A 26,920-nucleotide genomic window follows, 5' to 3' on the forward strand; every position below is an offset into this window, starting at 1 on the left:
TAGTGCAGCAAGGCTGAAAGTATAAAATAATAAAAGTGCTATGATACCTTCAACGAAGGCCGCACAGAAGCCATTTTGTATTACTTTCAACCATACTGCACACAACCGTACAACGTGGCTTAAAAAACATTGTAAAACCAAATAATAGGACTATTTGGCTTTGTCAATCTTTTCTTTGCCACGTTGTAGAAATGTGTGGCTGCTGTGAAGCATTTTTGAAAGTAAGAAAAAAAGCACTATAAAAAAAGAGGACAACATTGACCATGTCGCAGCACTTATGTTTTTTAAAAAACTTTTAGCCAGGTGCAGTGCAGTTACGCTGCTGTACAAAATGCCTGTCAACATTGACAAAGCCAGTTAATCGTGTTCTATGTTTTTTTATCTGTAGGGAAACTGGTTTGTACTCGTACTTTACTTTATAGCCTGTACACTCAGCTGAATTTCTGGTCTGCGAGTCCTCTTTTAATTTGCAGCTTCCATTGGTCTCATGGTCTTGATGAAGTGTAGTATCTGGTAGTAGATTTTTTTTTATATTTTTGGTCCTATAGTAAGAGTTTAGTATCCACATTACTTTACACAGTGAGACAGAATGTCTGAGCGTTATTCAGTCACTGTATAGGTATTTAGCAGCAACATATTTCTAAGGTAATGTTTAATAGACAACATAAAAATAATAGAAAAATGAAGAACAAACTGTGAACTATTGCACACCATAAACCTTCGCCCACATCTGTCAGTAGGACGTGTCGTCTTTGACCAGGGACTCATCTGGACAGCCTCGTAGGCAGACAACTAGGTGTATTTTGGTGGATGTCAGCAGTCCTACAAATCCGACTTGCTCCCTCCTCCAAGGCCATTTGCTTTCTTATGATCTTCTAATCCTTCTGTTGTGGTAACATTTTATTTAATTAGAAGTCAATCTTTAGGAATAACGCTCTCTGCTCTCTCCTAACTTTCTATTCCATTTTCATAACCCTTCCTCTGCGTTTGCTGTCTGACATATCAGCTACTAGAAGCTCTACAAATTATACTACATACATATGGTTCTGTCTGTGACATCTGGTTTATCTTTTCTTATTTCTCTGTACAGATAGCCTTAAGATTTTTTCTATATTTTTTTTAATTAAGACAATACCACTCAACTTTTAATAAGCTTGCTGTACCCTCATGTATGCTCAATTAAATTATATGGATTTGGCAACTGCCAGATGGGGGTCGCGTTATTGAGAGCGCTATTACCCAGCCATGGCTTGATACCTGACAACGAAAAGCATGCTGGGACGTGTAGTACTGGGATAAAACAGGTCTGTAATGCAGGTCCCTGCAGCCAGGGCTTTAAGTGGGATGGGGAGGGGGGTCTCCCAAAGGGGCGTGGCCAATGTAATTAAGGGCGTGGCTTATAAACACCCAAGCTAGAAATCTTGGCATAGCATAGTGTTCCGCCCGACTAGTATTTTGATGCGTCTGTCATTGCATCCAGATATCTAATACAATAAGTACCATTACACCTTCAACAAACCAGGACTATTGGCTTTGCCAATGGTTGTTAGTTGCATAAGATAAATAGGCAACAACTATGACTATGGCAGCTGCATTCTTGCTAACTTTATGTGGCCTAAAAGATATAATATAACATACCTAGGGAGGTCGAAGAAAGATTTACACTCTCCTTCCCCAAATACAGCAGGAATCCTCAAGCCTTTGAGCATATGGATTCATTCAGGGTAGCAAATCGGCCAGTTACATTTGAGGTCTTTTTACCTCATGGAGGACGAATATTCCCCCAGACTCTAGTTGAAAAGAAACTGTTTGTGCAAAAGGATTTTTCAGTGGGATAATTGATGAATTGGCTGGAGGATGACCGAAATACAGATGAAATTCAATTGAATTTAGGGCCTGTTCACAATTAAAGTTGGTGAGACTGGGGAGCCATGCCAAAATCGGATAACTTTCAGGTCAAAGGCAGTTGAAAGTATAACATGGACCTTATCCTGCAAAAAGGTTTGTGAGTTGGCTTTGCTATTCAGTTTGAAAGTAACATAACATGTATTTTGTAAAGCGCACCTTGTCGAATGTAACTCAAAACAAAAAATCCACCTGACCTACTTTCCAGGGCCTATGATACACATGGGAACTCAAATAATCCTTGTGACAAACATTGACATTGTTCTTTCAAACACAGGGACTGGGTACTATTGCGAGTTGACTAAATTACCAGGTGCCTCTTTTTTTCTAGGCCTGTGGTGATGGTATGTTTCTTTAATATTTATTAGAATTGTACTATGTAATAGAATCTCGTGTAGTGTTCTGAACTTTGTAGGAATGTCATGTATTCATTACACTGTTACCTGCTTGATCTGCTGCATGCACTTTTATCTTCTGTACTACGAGATAAATAAATCCTCAACACAACTTCTTGGATGTCGACTTATTGATGAAAGAGGTCACTACAGATTTGGCAACGAGATGGGCACACAACGTTAACTCCCAGTACCACTACGATTTTACGAATTTCATTTTTAAACTCTCTTCGATTCTACTGAAAATCGTAAGTACCTCACACTAAGGATTGTGTCTGGACAGTGTTTGGTGCTCTGCAAGCTCGTATGTGGAAAAATGGCAACGTTGTGACTCCAACATTCAGCGTAAATGAATGTTGTAGTTTGAAGACTCAACTGAAGACTGTTACCCTCGCGTGTACATTTTTATGGATGTGGCTGTTGTTCAACTTAAATACGACCGCATGCTGAAAGGATTTTGAGAGACGAAGGGCAGAGAAAGACGAACGGCAGAGAGAGACGAACGGCTGAGGTTTCCTTTCAAATCTACACCGGGCATTTCATTTTATCAGCGTGTTTGGTTTCAAATAGCAATTCAACGCTCACCGAATGCACGAGTGCCTCGCTGTCACCATTTTCGAATCACGCAGCAGCGGCGCCACAGGAAACTGAACGAAAGGCGCGCCTACGTGACTCTGACAACCTCTCATCGACGTTTGTAAACGTCACCATGCTCTCTATCGCCATCTTGTGGTTGCTTTGACAACGCGATCACAGAAACGAAGAGCGTTTTCAGCGGTCAGCTTTTCGGTATTTATCGCTTATTTTGACTTAAATTTCATGCGCATTGGACAGGAAGCATATTTATGGCGCATTTTACATGAAGTGTAGTGTTTTCAAGTGCATGCAGCGAGAGATCTGTTCTTGAAGCTCATTCTTTTATTTTCTTTTTGTGTTCTTGAAGACAGTTATTATTATTTTCAGCATTTCAGCATATATTTCTTGACATTCTCTATCCTCAACATGTCAATTGAGTCTACTCCCTCAAGATCCAATCCAACAGGAGACGCCAATCCAAATAGAGACACTCATCTGTCTTATTTACAGATTAATTCTCCAAAAGAGTTTTTATCAATCCCTGGAGAACCAGTTGTGTCATGGTTAGACTGGAAGGAGTATTTTTTAAATTATATAGCGAATTTGGAAGATGTCAATGGCGTTTTCACTCCTGAAAGAAAAAAAAGAATGTTGTTGTACTCTTTAGGACCTGAAGGCCTACGTATTTTTAATGAAATGCATAAACATCAGAGCGCTGAGGGAGATTTAGATATTTTTAAGGCAGCGATTGTAGATCTCGATGATCATTTCTCTCCTGTAGTTTGTATTGCTGTTACCAGACATTCTTTTTTCCATAGGAAGCAACAGAAACATGGGTCTATAGAAGAATATGTCTCTAGTTTGAAGAAATTAGCTGCAAAATGTAAATTTGCACAGTTGCATGATGATTTAATTCGAGACCAAATAGTGATGTATTCTAAAAATAGAACTCTCCAAGAGAAATTATGGGTGGAGGGTGAAAGTTGTCTAAAAGATATTATTGCTTTGGTGAAAAAGGCTGAACTTTCAGAACGTTGTGCCAAAGTTACTCTTTCACAGGATAAAAAGGTTTCGGAGGAGATGGTTGGGAAAATTGTGGAAAAGAAAAACTTTTACACCAATCAGAAAAAATTTGAAAAAAACAAACCTAATAATTTTGAAAAGAAAAAGTATGAAGGCAGGGAACAGAAAACGTTTAGTAATGTTGTGTGTTACAGGTGTGGCAGTTATGCACATTCTGCCACTTATGAGAGATGTCCTGCCAAAGCTGCAAAGTGTTTGGAATGCGGTTTGGTAGGTCATTTTTCAAGAGTTTGTAATCGCAAGACTAAACAAAAACCAAAAAGCAAGATAGCTTGTGTGCAAGAAGATAGCGATAACAATTCATCTTCATCGGAGAATGAGTCACATGTTAACCTTATAAAAAGGAAGGATTTAGTAGTGAACATTACAGGTTCTTCCTCTTCTAAACCGTTGTGTTTGATCTCAGTGGGAGGTATTGTCATCCAAATGGCTGCGGATTCTGGGTCCCCGTACACAATTATCTCACAAGATGTTTGAAGGGATCAGTTTGTTGACAAAATTGGACCTTGGTTAGAGACCAATGACGTTTCCGCTGAAAGCTACACTGGGAATGACATTGATTTCTAGGGTTTTAGAACTTTGATCTTTCGTTTTAAAGAGAGAAAAGCAATTGGAAAACTGTATGTGGCAAGAGTTGGTCCATCTGTCTTAGGGTGGAAGGACCAGAAACTTTTAGATATCATTCTTAATCCCAACAGTAAGGAGCAGGTTTTAATTTCCTGCGAATCGGAGGATACAAAGAAGTGGGTACTTAAAGAATTTCCTGAAGTATTTTCAAATCATATGGGAAAACTGAAAGGTTTTACTCATCAGATTCATTTAAAAGAAGGAGCAATTCCGAAAATTCATAAAGCTAGGAATATACCTTTTATAATACGAGATGAGGTAAAGGGAGAATTGGATAAAATGTTAGCTAATAAAGTTACTGAACCTGTTGAAGCGGCTGAGTGGGTTTCTCCATTGGTCGTAGCCCGAAAATCCAATGGCAAGGCCCGCTTGTGTGTTGATTTGAGGTATTTGAATAATAACATTTTGGTAGACCAGTTTCCTCTCCCTAGGATTGATGAAATGCTCTCCTTAACACGGAACGCAAAATGGTTCTCCGTGCTTGACTTATCAGCCGCTTATCATCAGGTGGTTCTGGATAAGAACAGTAGGCATCTTACATCTTTCTGTACACCTTTTGGCTGTTATAGGTTTAAGCGAATGCCTTTTGGGTTAGCATCAGCTGCTGCGGTGTTTCAGCGGATGATGTCTAATTTATTCAGTCATATTCCTGAAGTCGTTTTTTTTCAGGACGATATTTTGATCATGGGGAGAGACAAGACACATCATGACACTATCCTTAGAGAAGTTTTAGAAATTCTCAGAAGCAAGGGGTTAGTGGCAGAAAGAACTAAGTGTAAGTTCTCAGAGAGGTCTCTCACATATTTGGGACATGAGATTGGTACTTTTGGTATTAAACCCAAGACGGAGTTGGTCGAGGCCATTCTCAAGGCAGCTGCACCCAAATTGAAGGATGATCTGCGATCCTTTTTGGGCTTAGCAGAATTTTATGCAAAATTTCTTAATAATTTTTCCCAAAAGACGTATGAAATGCGCCTTTTGATGAAAAATAAGGTAACGTTTGAATGGAGTGATGCTTGTCAACGAGCGTTTGAAAACATAAAAAGGGATATTGCACAAGCACCAACGTTACAGGGTTTTTATCCTCACGCTTCATCCATCATAACCACTGATGCAAGTGCCACTGGTATTGGAGGTGTCCTTACACAAGTGTCCAGTGCCGGCAATGAAGTAATTATAGCTTTTGCCTCTCGTTCATTATCTCCTGCTAAAGAAAAGTATTTGGTCATAGAACGAGAGGCATTAGCATGTGTATGGGCCATGGAGCACTATAGAAAATTTGTGTGGGGAAAGAAATTCTTACTAAGGTCCGATCATAAACCATTGACAAAACTTCTCACCACTGAAGGTCTTTCCTGAGCTTCTGCTAGAATAGCTAGATTGTCAATGAGGTTACAGGATTATGTGTATGATGTACAATATGTTCCTGGTGCAAAAAATGTCATAGCGGATTTTCTAAGCAGATTTTCTTTACCGCTTAAAGAAATAGACAATGATCCATGGAAAGATTACTGTGTAGCTGGTGTGTTTGATGACGTTCCTGGCCTTTCTAAACAAGTTTGGCAGAAGGAATACCAAGATGATACAATTTTGCATGCAGTCAAGGACAAAATGGCTAATGGGTGGTCAAACGAAGCAAAGGTTGATCCAAAATTGAGGCCATTTTGGGAGGCGCGAGATGAATTGAGTGTAGAGATGGATTTTGTTTGCAGGGGAGGAAGAATTGTACCTCCTTCGGGCATAAGAAACAAGATCATTGATATAGGCCATGAGGGGCATCCAGGAATCACTCGTACAAAAAGGAATATAAAAGTCTTGTACTGGTGGCCAAAGATTGATGTAGATATAGAAAGGAAAGTTTGTGAATGTTTTAGTTGTGAAAATGCAGACAAAACCCAAAAGACTCTAAATCCTCCTTTGTCTTCTCTAGGATGTCCGAATTTACCTTGGGAGTGTGTTGCGTTGGATATTCTTGGACCTGTCTGTTGGCAGGATGGTTCTTTTAAGTACATTTTGGTATTGGTTGATCTTTTTTCAAGATGGTTAGAAGTTGAAATAGTTCGTACAGTGGACACTAAAGCAGTAATTGGTTTTCTGGAAAGGTGTTTCTTAAGGGAAGGTTTTCCAGCTCCAATCCTAACGGATAATGGTGTTCAATTCAAGTCTGAGCTTATGAGAATATTTCTGGGCAATATCGGAATTGAACAGGAATTTACAGCACTGTACCATCCTAGGGGTAATTCTGTTGTTGAAAGGGTGAACAGAGTTATTAAAGGAATGTTGCAATTGGCAAAGAGAGCTAATAAGAATTTTGAGGCTGAACTTAAACTTATCTGGTCTTACAGGATAACTATTCATGATACTGTTGGTGAGAGTCCTTTTGGTTTAATGCGTGGAAGATTTCCCCACTGCAAAATTAATCCAGGCTGGATGGGCAGAAGCAAGAGGTATGATTGGGACGTGGATCAAGTTAGGCATTCCATTAGTATCTCTCAAAGGAAAAATAAGGAGTTCTTTGATAGCAAACATGGTACTAGAGAAGTTTCTGTAAGAGTTGGACAGTGGGCCAGAGTTAAGTTCGGGAAGAAATCAGGGAAATTGGAACCTAGATTTTCGGATCCCAAGCTTATCACTAAAGTTATGAAGAATACTGTTCAATTTGAGGATGGTAGCATACACCACATGGGTCGTATTGCTCTAGCTAAGACTGGTTTTATTTCAAAAGACTTTGAGGATAGTTGTAGAGATTATTGGTGGTTAAATGTTTTTTCAGATTTTAAGGAAGGGGATGTGCAGGATGTTGCAGAGTCCTCTAGGTGTGCAGCCTTGCCTGGGATTAGTTCTTCAGAAGCTGTGAGTCTTGATACGAACACAATTGGTGATTCTAGTTCTGTTCCAGTTAGCTCTTCATTTGACTCCACACTTGTTCATGAAATTCCTGCAGATGAAGTTTCCAATGTTCCTTCTGCAGAAGTGATACGCAATACTGGACTTACTAAGTCAAGCTGTTTGGAAGACCTATTCGCACTCCTAGTAAATTTGATGATTTTGTGCGTTTGTAAATATTTAATTAATTGTTTTCTTATGTGTTATAAAGAAGGGGGATGTGTGGTGATGGTATGTTTCTTTAATGTTTATTAGAATTGTACTATGTAATAGAATCTCGTGTAGTGTTCTGAACTTTGTAGGAATGTCATGTATTCATTACACTGTTACCTGCTTGATCTGCTGCATGCACTTTTATCTTCTGTACTACGAGATAAATAAATCCTCAACACAACGTCTTGGATGTCGACTTATTGATGAAAGAGGTTACTACAAGGCCCTGACTTTCAGGGATTAGTGAGGTTGAACAGTCATGGCTTACTGCTGGACCGTGTTGTGGTGTAGAACATCTAGATTAAGAAGCACATGTATTATTTATAATAAGTATAACACCTAAACTGTAATTACTACAGCATTAAACTTTCTTTTAGCAGAATGCAAATTTTGGTGACTCAAAATGCTGTTTCTAAGGGCCAGATGTACAAACGTCTTTGCGGTCACAAATGGGAGATCGGGCCGTTTATAACTGCAAGAAAAGGTCCTGGCATGTACAAATGCTATTTTGCGAGTCACTGACTTGTGAAATAGCGTTTGCAACTCTCACAATTAGGAAGGGACATCCCTTTCTAATAGCCAGTCTCAATGCAATGTACTATTGTTTTACGAGCGCATTTGCGGCCATGAAACACTCTCAGTTTACCATGGTAAACCACTCGCAAATGGTAAGGAGTCCACAGGGGACCCCCTTCTGCGACTTCGCAGGAACTGCACCAATGTTGCAGACTATGACATCAGGGCCACTGAAATGAAGATTACATTTCTAGTACGTGGCTACCGCAAGAGATTGGTACGTGACTCCTATAAACGAGCACGCTATTTTGACAGACAACACCTTCTCACTCCCCGCATAAAGGAACCCAATTCTAGGTTAGTGTTTGTCACCAGACATTCCACTCTCAATGAGAAGATTCATCATGCCTTCAACACGAATTGGCATATATTGAAAGCTGTGAAAACCAAAGAAACCCATCTCCCTAAGCCACTTTTTGCTTACAGGAAGAGCAAAAATCCAGAAGATCTAGGGCTATATGTATTAAGGAACCATTTTGCGATTCTGTAATAGCGATTTTTAAGAAATCGCTATTTCAGAATCGCAAAATGGTATGTATCAAGAAAAATGCAATTATTTAGCGATTTCTTGATATTCCCTAATTGCAAATTCAATTAAGGAATACGTTCCCATTCATTTCTATGGGCCTCCTGGCCCATAGGAAGGAATGGGAATTTATTCACAATTTGCGATTCTCAATTTGCTAATCGCAAATTGAGAATAATTTCAAGGGTGCAGGGGTGTCCAAAGGACACCCTGTTGCACCCCTGAAATAAGTATGGGTGCACATGTGGTGCCCATACATGCCCTACGGGCATGTATGTGCGTCACATGGCACTTTGAAAAATGGTGAAATGTGCATTTTTCAAGGAAATCGCAACTTACCACCAACTAGAAGTTGGTGGTAATTTGCGATTCCTTAAGGGCATTTTGGAATTTTTTTTTTGCTTAATACATTGCATTTAAGGAATCGCAAAATCTGCGTTTCCTTAAATGCAATCGCAGAGTAAGGAATGGCAAATTTTGCGATTCCTTATTTTGCACCCAAATTCTTTCATACATACCATTTTTGTGAAAATGAGTTCGCAAACGCCGAAATTCTGCGTATTTCGGCATTTGCGAACCCATTTGGCCTTGATACATATGGCCCTTAGTCATGCAATCCCGCATGACAAATGTGATCAGTCCATACACCCAAACCTCAACCACAGGTCAAACATCTATTACAGGCTCGAAATTCCCTACGGGTAATTTCAAATGCCTATCCTGCACAGCATGCCAATTTGCCATTGAAACACAAGAATTTTGTTTCAACAACATCAAAATTCCGTTATCAAGTTTGATGAATTTTAAAACCACAAATATTGTATATCTTCTCTTATGCCCGTGTAATCAAGGGTACGTGGGAGAAACTTTCCGTACCATGGCTACCAGATTATCAGAACACAGATCAGCGATCCGGACAGGTAAGACTCAGGCACCCCTGGTACAGCACTATATGGACCAACATCATACCTCAGACGAGATACGTTGGCTCATTATAGAAAAAATCTGTATTAACACTAGTCCACAGAGTTGCAACATAAGGAAATGCAGAGAAGTTTTTTGGATATTCACTCTCAATACATACCTTGACGGTATGAACAGTGAGATACCCTGGGACTAGGTTATCAAGCATAATCCAGGCTAAACTGTTTTAGTGTTTCTAGATTCTTCTCCACATAATTGGTGGATAGGACATGATCTGTTCAGCTCTGTTCTGTAGTCCATCCACCTACCACTTTAGGCTTTATTTTAATTTCCCGTTATTATTTTTATTTATATTTGTCACTTTCATAGCTCCCCTTGCCCTGTAGTAGAATTCCCTAATACATGCATATGGTTCCATGTTTATCATGCATCGGACGCATTCAGTAAGCTTTAGCACTTTCCAGTAGGACACACCATCCTGTCTCTATTTCTATTTTACCATACTAGATTCCATTCCCACATTTTAATACTCCAACATGGCACCCTTCGCGAATTCACACCTAGTCCTCTTTCCATCTTTATGCTTCTGCTGCACTTCCACTCGGCATGAGCACCAGAGACTCTATGCACCTGGGAAGGCGCCAAACTAGTGGGCGGTAACTTTTAGATCTACATAAACACCCCACCCTAGTACCTGCCCACCGGAAGCTTTCCTGCAATTGAGCAGAGGGTTGCCGAGTAGATGACCGTTTGGACACCATATCCTGGCCCCGATGTGACATTTTCGATACAATGAGTAAACCCTAAGGTAAGACTTCCCTCGCCACGGCTGGCCACGACCCATGTTTATACTTTTTCATACTCCTATTCCGACCGCTGTACCTTTCACAACCTCCATTATTTTTTAACTTTCCAGCCCGTATCTCTGACTACCAGATCAAGTGACTGCCCCGCAGTACCTATCTTGGCTAGATACGACTCCATCCTTTACACGAGTCACTCAGGTAAATGGCATCCCTTAGGAGTGAAGATTTAAAGCTCTCCCTTACTGAATTATCTTTATGGTATCTTAGTCTCCGAGCTGCATCACTCGTATAAACATCTTGTTGCAGACACCCCAGAGCAGCCACATCGTATAAAGAGCCTGGACCCTTCAAACCGTTTTTAACTACCTTCGCAGATACTTTGGCAGACTTGGCGGTAAGAACTTATCTTGGAGAGTCCTATATTGTATACTTCACTATTTTCCATTACATGGAAGGCCCGACTTTAGGGTTTGACATGTGGTCCCGTTTATCTCCCTACATTTAGAGAACTCCGGGACCCTGTCACTGGACTTTGTATATCTCGCCCTGACTCACCGCCTATACATATAGGTATTGAGAGGCTCCATCTATCTCCCCCTTTCTCCCCCATATGTCGTTTAATCCTTATCATAGTGGTCCACATAGGCGCGGACTATGTACTTATTTAAATATAGTTTGTATATTTCCTACCCAGTCAATACCCTGGTCAAATCTTACACGTACCTTTTCATTTCCATCTTTGTGACATCCTTCTACCCTCTTTTTTTTTCTTCATTTTTTAGAACTCTTTTTTTATTATTCAATCAAACACCGACCAGGTCTACGTCTGCTTCATTCTATGGGACATTATTCGAGGTATTAGAGACATTCCATACTACCTTGGGTTTCATCTCTGAATGTGATTTGGGATCGTTTATACCTCTTTCTTTCCCCTCTCCTCTTGAGTTCTGTTAATATCCATACCTTCTTTGTCCATTCTCAAGGGTGTGATTTCTACTCTGCTTGGTTTTAGCTTAACATACTATAAGGTGATGGCTCCACATTTATTCCATGGCAACATTTGCCTTCTTTTTTAGATGTCTACCAAAAAGACTTGCGACAAATGTTTTTATTCTCAGTTAGCATTTCAATATATTTCTGTGTATAATGTGTAGGACCGCAAAGTATCAAAATGTGTGACACGAAGTGCCAGTACATGCATTTGATTATATTTCATTTCACTTTTTAGGTCACATCTCTGTTTTTGAAAACATGGCTTCCTGATGAAGGCACACAGCCGAAAAGCATGTAGGAACATATTCCCCAGCCATGCCTTGATTTATTATGCTCCATCATCTTTGTACTGTACTGTGACCAGCGATTGTCTGATCTGAGATTCATTGATATGTTACATTACAAAAATGTTGTGAATTCACTTTTTGTATTATTGTGTATTTATTATATTTGATATATATTTAAAAATAAATTTCTAATAAAAAAGATAACCCTATGATATCCCTATGAAACCATCGTCTTCATTTGTTGCTGATCACATGTACCTTGGGTATTCGTGAGTTAATAATTTGTTTAGGTCCACTGTATTTATCCTGTTCCTAAATGCTCTTATTTACACTAGTGTAATTTCCCCTGATTTAGGAACATATTTCAGGGGTACCCCTATATTTGCTCCCATACCCAATAGGTCTTGCCTTTGGGACCTTATAACTGTTTAGCCATGCAACAGTTGATGTTGTTGCACCAAGGATATTGTGCTGCATAACTAAATACTTATAAGTTCCCAAAAGCGAGACCTATTGGCTATGCCAATGCTTGTATTACTGGGATACAGTACTTTTCTGTTATTTTATGGAAGAGTGTCTCATTTCAGCAGGAATTATTTCGTAAGTCATTCTGTAATGTCTTTGCCATTTCGCCGCTTTCTGATGTCTGTCAAGGATTTTGTAATGTGTGACCTTCTTCTCAGAAGCCTCGGCGTGTCTTAATATCATGAGCAAGTGAGCTGTGGTCCTGCTCTGCCAGGCGAAGATGGCATTGGGTGTGCACTCTCTCTGCAACCACCAACTTTGCCGTGTCATTGTGAGGACTGGGGCCCCCTCCCACACGTAGCCATGGGGCTCAGAGACTGTTCTGTTCTTGTGAGAAAAAAACACACGAAGGCCACACAACCGGAGGCCACCGTTGACTGCCATTGCTTCCAGAGATCAGGAGCCACCTGGGGGCATGTACACAATGGGCCACAAAAACGTACATGGCCTTATCAGACCAGGGCTCCCTAAGGCCACAGAGCCACGCTCACTTCCCTCCTCTTCCATTCTCTTCCAGAGCCCCCTTTGTGCCCCTCTCTTTAGAACGTGCCCTTCCCTTTCACCACCCAGTCTCTTCTGCCTTTCTATGGCATACAATGCCTTCCCCCATGCCCCTTCACTTCCTCTCTCTTTTTTGTTGTCCCGTCTCTGTCCTTCACTTTTCCCTTTTCAATTTTCATTTCTTTCTTCGAGCACCGCGTCTCCTCCTTTCTGTTCCCAATGCTAGCTTTGCCGTTTGTTCATTGTTCTATTCCCCTCTGCTCTCTGCTGGTCTTGACTGTGCTTCCCTGTTCCGTTCTGCCCTGTTCCATTTTGCCCAGTTCCGTTCTGCCCTGTTCTGATGTACACTGTTATGTTCTTCCCTGTTCTATTTTGCAATGTTCTGTTCAGTTATGTGCTGCCCTGTTCTATTGTACACTGTTCTGTGCTGCCCTGCTCTATTTTGCATTGTTCTGTGGTGCCCCGTTCTGCCCACTTCTGTGCTGCGTTTTTGTGTTGATAATGAAAAGTGTGCCAGCAAGGGATTTTGTTTTATAAGAATTAATCACAGATTATAGACATATGTATTATTCACCTCTAATAGTCAGTCAGTCAATAGGCTTTATTCGATTATTAAAAACAATCACAAAAGCATACAATATATAAAACACAGGCTACAGACATTTCAGTAGAAAAAGAAAAAACAACTCATCAATAATGGGATTAAAGGGATTAAAACACCAGGCTTTTCCTATGTGAAACAGCTTTAAGTAAAAAAGTAGCAGTAAAAAAGCAGATATCCATGGCATCAAGTGCAAATAACAGTTTCAATGCTTGGGCTCTAGTATACACAGAATATTTCTTAAAAACAGGTCTGAGATAGTAACGACAAAGGTGCATATAAAGAGGGCAAATAAGCATAAAGTGCAAAGTGCTTTGCCTAGTTAGGCCATCACAGGGGCAGGGAGATTGGCTATGAATTTTCATCACTGGAAAAGCCACTAGGTTATGTACAATACCAAGTCTCTGCCTCGTGAGAACAAACTGGTGCGATTGCTTGGTAATAGATTTAAGGTACATAGGCATGCCCCTGTCTTCCAACATATTAGAATAATAAAATACATGAGTGAACATGAGGCTGCATTTAGCCCTGCGGGAGTTAGATTTGGTCTCTATAAAGACATTTTTAAGTTCCTTTTTTGGTACAGTAACAGCACTATGGGGGTCATTAACAATGTCGAGGTTAAAGATTTTACTAAAGGAAGATGAAACATAATTTAACCAGGGAATCTTGTGGGCGTTGTCCAAAAGGAGACAATCTAAAATAATCCGCCTGGTAAAATCAGTCTCATCTTTAACCCAGATTGACCTCCAGACCATTAAAGGTCTCATTCCCATTAGGTCTGTAAGATGGTTCATGCCCACCTCGCTATGGCAGAGTTCATTAGATGCCGAGGAGGGTAAACAAAGGAGTCTTTTGAGGAACCGGTTCTCAGTGACTTGCAGTTCCCTGTGGTTACAATAGCCCCATATACCAGAACCATATAGAGCAATGGATACACATCTATGCCTATAGATATTTAACATGTCTGGTATGCGGCGACTACCTAGCTTAGATGCAAAGCGGAATACTCCAGAGGAGCTTTTGCCCATTCTAGCATTCACGTTTAAAATCTCAGGTGCCCAAGTCCCTCTGTTATTGAATGTTACTCCAAGGTAACAGAATCTGTCCACCACCTCAATTTTGTGATTATTAAAATGAAACGGCTTGGAAAGTTTCATCCGTTTGCCACAGGCCATAATGTAAGTCTTGGAATTGTTAATTTTCAGTGTTCTCCCCTTAATGAAGTCATAAAAATAGTTCATTAAATTTTGGAGCCCGTTTGGAGTACGCGAGAGTAAAACCGTATCGTCGGCATATAGCAGGACTGGCACAGGATAACCACCAACCTGCGGTGAGTCAGCCTGTACCCTCTTCAATTCGACCCCATAGAATTTATAAAAAGGAAAAAAAGCAGAGGGGCCAGCACACAGCCTTGTCTTATGCCTGTGTTAACCCTAATTTTTCCAGTGCATTCACCTTCCTGGCCATAACGGATCTGAGCCGATAAGTTATTGTAGAGTCTGGCCAGGAAGTATATAATTGCTGGGGGGGCTCCCATATCCAATAAAGTGGGCCATAACAAAGTATGGTCCACTAAATCAAAGGCACTCGAGAGATCAGCGAAACAGAGAAATAGAGAGCCCTGTTTCGCTTTCGTGTACTTTCTGATGAGGAGATCGAGATTGATACACTGCTCTGTTGTCCCAAGGCCTTTACGGAAACCGTATTGGGACTCGGCCAGAATTTTATTTTCCTCCGCCCATTCCTCTAAACGCATCAGGAGAACCCTACTCATAATTTTAAGGGAGGAATCCAGAAGGGAGATAGGGCGGTAGTTCTTGGCCTCTCCTCTATCTCCCTTCTTGTAGATGGGTAGGATTATGGAATCACTCCAGGTAGGTGGTGTACTCTCCATGACTGAGGCATTAAACACCTGTGTTAGGAGTGGGCTCCAAAGTGTTGGGTTGGATTTATACAGGTCAACCGGGACCCCATCAGGTCCCGGTGCCTTTCCTCCTTTACTCTGACTAATAGCAGTTTCCACTTCTTGTAGAGTAATGTCCAGGGATAACTTCGTTTCGAACATGGGGGGGGGAAAACTGGCGCAATCCTCCCTAGTCGGGTTAAAAATTTCTGAAAAGTGTGCAACCCAGTTCGCTTCACTAACCTGGGCTGACAATATAGGGAAGTCTTCTTTTACAAGAAAGGGACTATTAACCGTGGTCCAGAAGAGCCTACTATCGTGCAATATAGCTGCTTTGTTAAGAGCATCCCAGGCTTGTTCCCTTAGCTCCTGTTTCCTGCGTTTAAGATGAGTTTTGTATGTCATTCTAAGGGATATAATAGCCTCTCTGTCTCTAGGTTGTTTAGTGAGTGCCTGCTTGAGTTCCCGGAGAGATTTAGTGCACATACTATCAAACCAACCAACATTTTCCTTCTTAATTTGGCCTTTGGTAATGGTAAGACATCTTTTTATAATTGTGCCTAACTCCACAAAATCAACTATAATGCACTCAGGGGATGCCTCTGGGTCCAAACATTTATATATTGCAGCAAACCCTGCTTCTATGATTTTAAGCTGCAGCTTCTCGGAGTTACCCATACACCACTTAATACGGATACCATTCTACCTATAGGGGGTTACATCTTCAATTATCAAGCGTTGAGTGTTAACTGGTAGCCCCCAAACAGAGATCGACAAAGTAATAGCATTATGATCACTACTTCCAAGGTCGGCAACAATGGGAACCGTACAAAAAGGGACAAAATGTGTAGAAACCAATAAATGATCGATAACGGAGGCCGAATTCGAACCGACAAAGGTTGGGACAGGGTTACCATCAGCATCTGCAGCCGGAGGGTGAATCATAAGGTCCATATTTAACATAAAAGAATTAAGAGAATCACCATAGGGTGAGTGAATAAAATGTGCCTCGTTTTCCCCGTTATCCCCATCATATCCGCAGATTCTGGTAAATGAATGGGGACAGGTACGAATATTAAAATCCCCTCCCCAGATGATATCGAAAGATTTATGAATGCCCTTACGAATGTTACTCACGACTAAACCCAACTCATCCACCACAGTAGTATTAGAAGCATCAAACAAATTGTTGTAGTGGTTAATCAACATAGTTACATGGCCCCTTACATGTTCCAGAATTAAAATTTGTGAATGGTGACCCACAGGCTGGTGTAATTTCATACAAACAGGAAGATTCACTGAAAGTAGAATTACTAGCCCCCCTTTGGCCCTGCCCATATTGGACCTTTGTGCCGGGTTGTTATATGACACAAATCCATCGAGATTGATATCAGTGGTTACCCAGGTCTCTTGTAGACATAAAACATCAAAATCAGAAAGGATTTCGCTCCAGCCCAAGGACGACATTTGCCGACTCCAACCTGCAATATTCCAGCTGGCAAATTTAAAACCAGGGAAACAGGGGGATGGTTCAATGGTCTCAGGTACATTGGAGATTGGGGGCTTGTTAGCAACTGGGGGAACCATCGTAGCAGGAAAATGGGCAGGGACGGGTGAATGAGCTCCATGAGAGTGTATGTGCACCAGTGTAGAGATGGAAGGGGTTACGGCTACTAGACATTGGCCCATATCTGCAACTACATTATTATCGTTGGTTTCTATTCCCTGGGAAGGTAAGTACACCGGGACAACGGTAGGAGGCATTACAGGTGGGGGAATGGAAGAAGAGCTGGTACCCGGTGTTACATCTAGACCATTACCACTAATGGGGGGGGGGGTGGGAACTAGGGCTGGAGGCAGTCAATCAACACCATCCAGCCCGTTAAGACAGTTGAATCGGTTATAATCACAGAAGGGGGTCTCCGGGGGCAGAAAAAACAGTCTTGCTTCATACCCACAAAATTTACCCCTCCGCTCAACCCTCGTCCAATTACCTAGGACTTGGTCATGGTGCATATGGGAAGGGGGGAAGAAGAAAGACACTGGCAATGTCTGAATGGTGGAATCAAGAGATCTATTAAACCCGGCACATATGTGTAGAACTGTCCTAGGGTCTCGAAAGCTCACCGTGATACAATCCCCAGTTATAGATTTTCTGGTTTTACCCAGCCAAGGTACCCTTCTCACCATGATAATTTCATTATTAAGATGGGCCGGGAGAGGTCTATTCCAATTCAGCCACTTAATGACTTTACTTTTAAGTGAGTGAAAGTTCTCACCTTCGCCCACCTCAAGGGCGGGAACCCCAGCCATAACTACCATGAAGCGATTGGCCTCGGGGGGCAGGTCGGGTCTACGTGGTCTAAGGGCAGGCTTTTCAGGGTGTGGGGGAGCTATATAGTCATTGGATCTAGCCCCATTGGAAGCGGTCGTAGGGTGAACTGGACCTACTGGTTGCAACGGTGGAATAATAGGTTTACTATTTTGTATCGGGGCAGGGTTGACCATAAGAGGTTGTGTGGGGGGGGCAGTAGTAATCACTAAGGGAGGTCCTAGGTTAGTTGCAAGGGTTTGAGAGTTAGGAAGAGGATTAGAGGGAGAATTAGGCTCAGAGAGTCTACCTAGGATAATACTACTTATGGCAGTCTCCAAGTTGGTGAGTCTAACCTCCACTTTCTTTATGCTCTCACTGATGGGCAGGAGCAATGACCTAAGTAAAAATTCCAGGTTCCCTAACGAAGTAATGGGGGATAATGCAATCGGTTGTGTATCCCCCGGAACATTGTCATGGTCTGTGATGTTGGTACCCCTGACAGATGGAACTTCTGGCACCTCCACTATTGCCCTATCAGGGAAGGGAGGGGGCTTTGAAGCTTTCCCGAAATCGGAGTGGGGGATTTTGGTTTTACCCAGCCCTCCCCTCAACTTCCTTCTTCTCTTATTTGGAGGTGGGCCATGCATCTCTACCACTACTACTTGCTTCGGCTTCGTTTTCCTTAGCTTTACTGCAGTTGGGGTCTGGGTGGTTAGATCAACAGCCGTACAACTGAGACTGGGGAGGGGGGGGCACTCGAGTCCTGGCTGGGAGGCAAACAGGCGTTGGGAATACAATCCCGCAATAAAAGAGGGACGCCATCCTGAGATAATAAGTCCTCACTAATGTTTGATGAACCTCCCTCCTGGGCGACAAGATGATGAGTGGTGTCAGTAAGGGGCCTATTTTTCATGTTCTCGATAGAGCGACGACGCTCAGCCCTACGCTCAGCCAGGGAGGTTTCCTTATCCCCATCACCCAATGCCCTAGAGAAATAGTTGTCCAAAGTTCCATTTCTGGCTCCCACCACCTTCCCAGTGATTCCCTCCACAGCCGGCGATGTCATGTCCATCGCCTGTGTCAATGACCACAGATCCAGTACAAAGCAGGCGAAAGAGAGTAGGCCCAGCCCAGCCTACACTGGCCTACGAGGGCCTCAGAGGGCCCGCCCTTTGCCCGGGCTTAGCCCCGGGCTGTGTCCCGCGGCGCGTTCCGCGGCGCGGGACTGGGAGCACGATTTTAGCACTACAGGCGGGGGGGCGGGGATGCCAAGGGAAGAGGCAGCAGCTGCGTGACTCAGAGCCTGCTGGACCTCGCAGTCCCTCGGCGGCTGTCAGAGTCTAAATTGCTCTCCCCCTTCGCAGGCCACACTTATCCGCTACACAACAGGCAAGAGTCCCACGAAGTCCTCAGGGAAACAAAGTCCTCAGTTGGCAAGAAACACACCGTGATACACCGTGAGCGGCTCCCGCGGAGCGGGGGCCGCGAAAAGTATTTCTAGTGTCCGGGCGGGGGGGGGCGGGGACGCCGAGGGAAGAGGCAGCAGCTGCGTGACTCAGAGCCTGCTGGACCTCGCAGTCCCTCGGCGGCTGTCAGAGTCTAAATTGCTCTCCCCCTTCGCAGCCCACACTTATCCGCTACACAACAGGCAAGAGTCCCACGAAGTCCTCAGGGAAACAAAGTCCTCAGTTGGCAAGAAACACACCGTGATACACCGTGAGCGGCACCCCAGTCTATCCAACCCAATTGGTATCTGTTTGCTATTGTTTTAGTCTCACAGTTGAAGACAAAGAAATGAATCAAAATGAAAAAATGCTACACGGGAAATTGTTTTTATGCAAAATTAATTATTTTTATGTATTTTTTGAAAAAGGGTACAGTTCAATATTAAAAAAATTATTTATACAGAACGTTTCAAATGAACAGGAATTAAATCAATTGTTCCATCAATCCATCTGAATTCAGGTCCAATCTAACATCAATTATAATCTACGACTCCTGGGTAACCCACTGTCTTTTACTGCGTTTTTGTGTTGTGCACTTTTCCCTCCTGCTCAGATGCTCTGCCCACTTCTAACTAGTAAGATGAAGAAACTGGGGGGGGGAGGGAGGTCTCTCAAAGGGGCATGGCCAATCTCATAAAGGGCGTTGCTTAAAATACGTAAGCTAAACATCTGTGCTTAGCATAGTGTGCCACACTACTGGTATTTTGCTGCTTCTGTCATAAAATCCACATATATGCTACAACAAGTCACATTACACCTACAACAAGCCAGGACTATTGGCTCTCCTAACGCTTTTATTATTGTTCTCATGTTAGTGCAGTTATACTCTAATAATGCTGCTCACAATACTGTTCCACTTTTACTTCTGTAATCATACTCCTATTACTATTCTCCTGGTGAAATTGTATTTGTTCTCCTTATATTACTGTTATTGTTAAACTGCTCAATCTGCTGACACTGCTATCATACTAACTTTGCTCATACTGCTGTTCTGCTGACACTACTAGCAATGCTCTAATGTTAACTGCTATCACTACTCTATTGCTCCTTCTGTAACTGCTTTACTACTAAAACTGCTGCATTACTATTTTGCTACTTCTGAAGTCATTGCTACACTGCTAACTTATTCATCTCATACTAAACACAGTATATTAATATATTTATAATAGCAACTACACAACTAAACTCATTAATATTGCGAGACCAATTGGCATTGCCAATGCTTGTTCTCACTAGACGTGACATGGCTTACCAGCCTCACATGCTTTTCTTGACATTTTGTTGGTTTATAGTGGTGCCCTGTGCGGCAACGGTCCCTGTACTGTGAACAGTGGACTTATAAGCAAGGATAATGAAGCTCCCATAAAAGACAGAGGTAAAAGAAGTGGCTTTTGTGTTCTTTGTATGAGTGTAGTGAGAATGCATGAGAACAGAGATTAGTTTCTAAATTATAGTTTTCTTGTCTTTTTTTAATTCTCAGCTCTACATGTGTTCTGTGTCCTAAGGAGAACACGTCAAAGACATTTTAGAGGGTTTGAAACATGTCAACAGCTTTTTCATTGGCCAAATAGGTGATCAGGTTGATACAACACCACTTTTTGCTCACAAATCATTCACCTTTGTTCTGTTGAAATAACTAAAGTGAGCATAGTGGGGTCACCATTTGGTCATTACATCTGAAAAAAATCAAAACACAACCAAGTCAGATAGTAGCCAGAGGTATTGGTTGTTAACGTGATTGGTTGAAAAATCTGTACAGAACTAAAATATATCTTTTCAGTTCATAGTGATTAGGTCATGTGATCTTTGAATGAACGTCTGACGGAATGTTCATCAGTATTGGTAATTGTTGTGGTGTGTTCTTGGTCAGAGAAGTGCCATTATAATCAAGTTCCATTAACGCTGCCCTGGAAGGTGTGCTACACAGATTGGAAGATGTGCACTCCAGAATATCGACTCCAGAATATCGATGGGACACAAAATCGACGGCAACATATATTTAAAAAAAAGAGTAACAATTAAATAAGTCTTGATTTTCTATACCTAACGTCATACATATGTATGTATGCTGTACATGTATCTTCAAGGTACATACATGTGGAGCTAGGAATAGTAACTCTGCTTCAGCTGTTTGAGGATCTGCGCTGGGTGCACGTGCAGTAAGGAGCTACTTCCCACATCACCATACCACAATGTCAAGTCAATAGAAATCTACGATAGGGGTCAGGCAAACAAGAAACTCGCATTGAGTATACTTGCACCTACCTCTCCAAAAGCAGCCTTTCTTTCAGAGCAGCGTGAGTTCTGTGCTTGGTAAGGTTTGCGTCAGCCTTCTGCGGCTGCCCTGGCACAGAGGTCTGACGCTGACGAGACCAGGGGTTCTCTTACGAACACGCTACGTCGGGAACTGTTGAGACGGTCTTTCATCACGTGAGTGGCAGCGCCCTGTCCCTGAAGCAGAGAATCGAAACCTAAGGCACCAGGTCATACCTTCAGAGAAGGTTTTGTGCAGCAGGTCTCCAGGGCAGGACGAGGGCAGGACTGGTTGAACTGCTTTGACAGATGATCTGCGTACACATTTACCCTACCCCGTTTCCAAGACAACGTGTAATGACTGGCGGCTGCCAAGCTTTCGTATACATGTGTGTGACATTTTTGTGGCTGCGCTGTGGTTGTGTGCGGCGTCAGCCTCCCTCATGCACGGCACTTTGGCCCTCGTTCCACTTGCCCTGAAAATCGCGATTCGAGCAAACATGGGAGTAATTGCAGAAATAACAAATTGCAGTAATGCTGCACCCTGCGGGCTTCTGCATTCTCGATTTTCTCCAGGTAAATCCATGGCAGACTTTGTTTGCGTGCTCTGACACCTCCATGTTATGAATTTCAGTAAATGAAAAGGGGATACATCCAACATTACTCAATTAGCCCGCATTCTGATGCCATGCTTACATCTCCAGCCCTGCTTACATCTCCAGCCCTGCTTACATATCCAGCCCTGCTCACACCTCCAGCCCTGCTTCACTTTTTTATTTATGGTTCCTCCATGCAGCTGTTTACAACGAAAGTAGCAAAATACACATCCCGGAGTTCAATTGAAACAAGGTTTTCCTAAACCAATAGTTCTAGTTTTATATTAAGATCTTGGTAATTGATGGGCATGCATGTATGTGTTGGTTCTATGTCGCTGTAAGGAGAGGTGAGTCGGCGAATGCAGGAGCTGTGTGAATGTTTAATGCTGGCACATGTGTCTGGATTTCTAACATTTTACCAATGGTTTTCAAAAACAAATTTAGGACAAGCTTCATCCTCATTTTCATTGGAGCACATTCACTCTCAAAGCTTGAAAACATTCCATGAAACAAATTAAAATGATGTTTCAAAGACCAACCTTTTGTTTTATTTCCAATCTTTGTAAGCATTGACTGTTTGGAAGAAAATATCTTTAGCTTTGTTTATGAGGATTTGCCTTTACCAATTCTCCCAATGAAACATCTAGACCCTGATTACAAATGCGGAATAAATTCTAATACAGGCAGTACATTGAGTTAGGGGCCTAATTGTTGTGAGGTTCATGGGAAAACATGCAGCTGCCATGTTTCTCAAACACAGATCTCCAAATAAAAATAGTTTCCATGATTATCCCAATTTCCAGTTAAAAACGTATTAATCATGGTGTTGTTTTTTGCTGTGTTGTTGCTGCTTGGGTGGTTCCGCGTCCCCCAGCCGCCACCAAGGAACTTGCAGCCAGGAGGAGGGACTCTTGTTGAACTAGCTCTCTTGAGCGATTAGTGTGTCCGACAGTGCAGGACGCGCCTGGGATGTGCCCGGGTATGGGATTGGGCCAAGAGCTGGCGCATCTGCGCCCGTTGAACCTGGAGGAGGCCAGACCGGGCCCTTTCTCTTGTTCGGACTCACTGATTTGTGCCTGAGCTGAGAGGATTTGTCTTTCCTGTTGCATATATTTTAAGAGGTGAGATCTGGATTTATTGCATATATCCCAGTGGTCTGTGTTTAGCAGAGTCAGTGCCGGGCCACCTTAGGCCCCTTGTTGCTCTATCTGATGGTAGCTGGGCTCCCAAGTTACAATATAGGCAAGCATATGCTGGGGGGTCCCAAACCTGCCAAAATCAGAAATCCAACCAAAAACTCAACTCTAGACGGATTTATTAACCGGGCAGTGGGTGTGATTGACAAAGAGATCCAGCCTGCCGAGAGAGGGTTATCTCTTGTTTCAGACAGCCCAGTTTTGCCCCCATTTACCACTCAGAGGGAGTCACCTGTGCCCTCTTGAGAGCTACCAAGTAGCGGCAATAGAGACTCTATTACTACGATTCAACCCCCCCATACCACGCTTTTGTACCCACCTGGATTCCATCTACAGTCATCAGCTATCCTCCTGCAGAGAGCAAAATGAAAGGCAAACAACCAAGATCAAGAGGTACCCAGCCTGATCCTTTGGATCCGTACGCTAGTGACCTCGCCTGCTCTTCATCTGCTCCATCTTTGGGATTCAGAACTGATGATCAACTCTCCAGTCTAATTCACTCCTTCAAATCCATCCTGACCACCAGTCTTTCTCCTGTGCTTGCTTGTCTCTCTGTTATTGAAAGCAAGCTGTCTGAGGTTATGGGGCCTGGTGTTGGTCCATGCTGCAAAGGGTTGTCGTCTATGCCTACTGTTGCAATTAGGGCCTCACAATCACCACTACGAACGTGCCTAGGGCCCACCCTCGAGATCCCACACGTCCTTGGTCAGTATCATCTGGAGCCCTCCAAGAGACTCTAATGTTTCATCACTATCTCTGGCCTCCTCTTCCCTTGGACTCGCTAGCCAGTAATTCGCTAGCTGTCAATCAACCTCCGTCAATACCCGGATCATCATAGAGGTGGCTATCCTGAGGTCAAGCTACCCCCAGATGCCAGCCCTTTTGTAAAGATTCTTGCTAATGTCTCTAGACTTAAGCCACAGAAAATTGAAAGTACTGAGCAGTTTATGAACAAGGCCACCCTCCAGCTACATTCACATGCTCGGTGCAAATCTAACTTGTTCTCTGATGCTTTGTTTGCTCGTAGAGTTCCCTGGATAGGCCCCCTAAGAAAGGAATATGAGGGGGATTGTATCATTGAAAACTTTGCTAAACAGTCAGCAGTGGAGGAATTGATTTGTGCTGCATATTTGAGCTTAGTGTGGCAAAGTAATGTGAAGGTTCTGTAACTGGGGTATTTTTATAGAGTTTTAAAATCAAGGTCTAGTACTTCGAGGGAGCCGGCCCCTAAGCGGATATCGAGCAAACTTTATTCAGTGCCCACAACTGTTTTTCCACCCTGGCTGGAATTCATAGCTCGGACTGACTCCACCACTCTTCTCTCCTACGGCCAGAAGTACTTAATGGTGCTGACTGGGGCATTGAACCCAAGGTACTGTAGTGTAGTTCCTATATTCCCAATAGGCTCTGCGCATTGGAATAATATATCCTGTAGATTAGACTTAGGACTGAGGTCGACTCGGTCTCTACCGAATATATTAAACTTAATTGGGTGTGCCAGCTAGCTCAGAGATCACTAAAAACTTTCTCGAACTCACAAGAAGGGATTAGTCTCTGACAACCGCATAAACATGACAACTTTGTTTCCCCAAGATAAAACGTATCTTCAGAGTCGTGGAAACAATATATAGATATTTCAATCAGTCAATCATGCATGCTTCATTTCACCAGAGGTGCAGAGAAATAGATAGATGGGCGTTTTCAATAAAAAGGTTATATTGAACAGTCTTCTTTCTCAAGCATAAGAAATGAACTGCTACAATCGCAACACTGGTTGTAAAATATAATGCATTCAGTATAAATAGTAGGATAAAATAATACTGTAAGAGCATTGTATGGTTCCTAAACCATAGATAAATGCATACATAAATAACAGAGGCTAAAACTACTCAACTGGTGCTTCTAAAATACACCTACCCCAATGTACCTAACCTAAGCTTAGTACGAGAGAAGAAGTAAGTGAGGTGTAGCATAAATGTAGTATTCTTTTGCCAAGAATCTGTCCAAGATTTCTCTAAGGGTCTAATCAGCTCCGTACCTTAGTTTACAATATAGAAGGCTGGTCTCAGGACTCGATTTCCCAGCAACCCACAAGGCTAGCCTGGAAACACTGGAGCTGGATTTCTCGGCAGGAGAAAAGACAGCGTCTCTCTCAGTGCGTCTACTGGAGGGTCGGCTTCCTTCGGCACTTGCTGTAGCAGGGCGCGTCGGGCAAGTAAATAGTCGAACTGCTCCAAACCACCGTGTGTTTGCTAGAGCAAATGTGGGCATATTTATACCTTGAAGGTGCCGGATTTGACGTACAGTTGGACATAATAACGTCCTCAAAGAGTCTCAGTTCTTTGAAAACTCCATGAGTTCTTGGATAAATCAATATTCAAGCAAGGGGGAGTCCCTGACTTCTGAAGGCGGGTTTTTCGATGAAATCGTTGTGGATTTTCGGAACTAGTGGAAATAGCCCTGCTGTATTTGGACTGCATGAGCTATGCCTAAATATGCTTATGATCTCTATGCCTATATAAGGATATGGTGATTTATACCTATATAAGGGCATTATTGTTAATATTTATTATTTATTATTTGTATGCCGCAAATCAACCCCAGAAGGATCTCTCAGCGCCCAAGAAGCAGACAACCTTATACAAACATCAATACACTAATATAGCCATGTTTTTAGTTTTTTCTTAAAGGCCATAAATGTAGGACAGATCCGCAGGTCTTCTGGTAGTGCGTTCCAATACTTAGGAGCAACATGAGAGAAGGCACGACCACCCATCCGGACTTTTTTGATTTTCGGTATTTGGAGAAGCTTATGGCCACTAAATCTTAACTGACGGGATGGAGTGTACCATATTAATTTTTTCCTTAAATATTCTGGTCCTAGCCCAACCAAGGCTTTAAAGACCAGACACAGGAGCTTAAACACTGCTCTTTTCCTCACTGGTAGCCAGTGCAGCTCATTCAATAATGGGACAGAGGGGGTGTGTGCAGGTTTATTGAGAGGTAGGCGGGCTGCCGTATTTTTCACGACTTGAAGTTTGTACAATAAATCTTCCCTCATCCCTACCAGCAGGACATTTCCGTAGTCTAGCCTGCTCACCAAGATCGCCTGTAGCAGAACCTTTCACACAGCGAGAGGAATCCAGGGAAAGATCTTTCTTAGCATGCGGATTAATCCGAAACATTTACCCGATAATGTCTTAACATGCTCCTCCATGGATAGTTTAGAATCCATTGGAACACCCAGATTTTTTACCCAATTTTTGGGAGGGGGAGCTTCTCCAAGTTCTTCCGGCCACCAGTCCTTGGTCCATATCTGCTCGGCTTTCCCGAACAGTAGGATCTCAGTTTTATTTGAGTTCAATTGCAGGAAGTTCTTTTTCATCCATACTGTGATCTTGGACATGCAAGCCTTGAATCTGTCTCTGGTTCCACCTATATCCTTCTGTATCGGGACAATAATCTGTGTGTCGTCGGCGTACGAGATGGTATGAAACCCGCATGATCTAATAATGGAAGCCAAAGACGACACGTAGATATTGAACAGTGTAGCACAGAGCCCTGGGGGATTCCCTTGTCAACCATTGTGGCCCTGGATACAAAGGTGTCCAGTTGAACACATTGAGATCTTTCCGAGAGGAAGCTCTGTACTCAGTCTAATCTCACACATATTATATTTCATATTCATACAATACATGGTAAATTACGTACAGTTCTTCAATTAGT

At 42.5% G+C, this 26,920-nt stretch overlaps 1 protein-coding gene across 1 annotated transcript in view; it reads right to left on the reverse strand.

The window, feature by feature from the left end:
- TRIM56 (tripartite motif containing 56) overlaps window positions 1-21,544 on the reverse strand; it is a 127,321-nt gene extending 105,777 nt beyond the window's left edge. Inside the window, exon 1 of the mRNA XM_078668457.1 lies at window positions 21,415-21,544. The gene's annotated coding sequence lies outside the window, so the exon portion shown is untranslated. The remainder of the gene's footprint in view (window positions 1-21,414) is intronic.
- Window positions 21,545-26,920: the final 5,376 nt, after the last annotated feature.

This window comes from Lissotriton helveticus, chromosome 12 (genome assembly GCF_964261635.1).
Source record: "Lissotriton helveticus chromosome 12, aLisHel1.1, whole genome shotgun sequence".
NCBI lineage: Eukaryota > Metazoa > Chordata > Amphibia > Caudata > Salamandridae > Lissotriton > Lissotriton helveticus.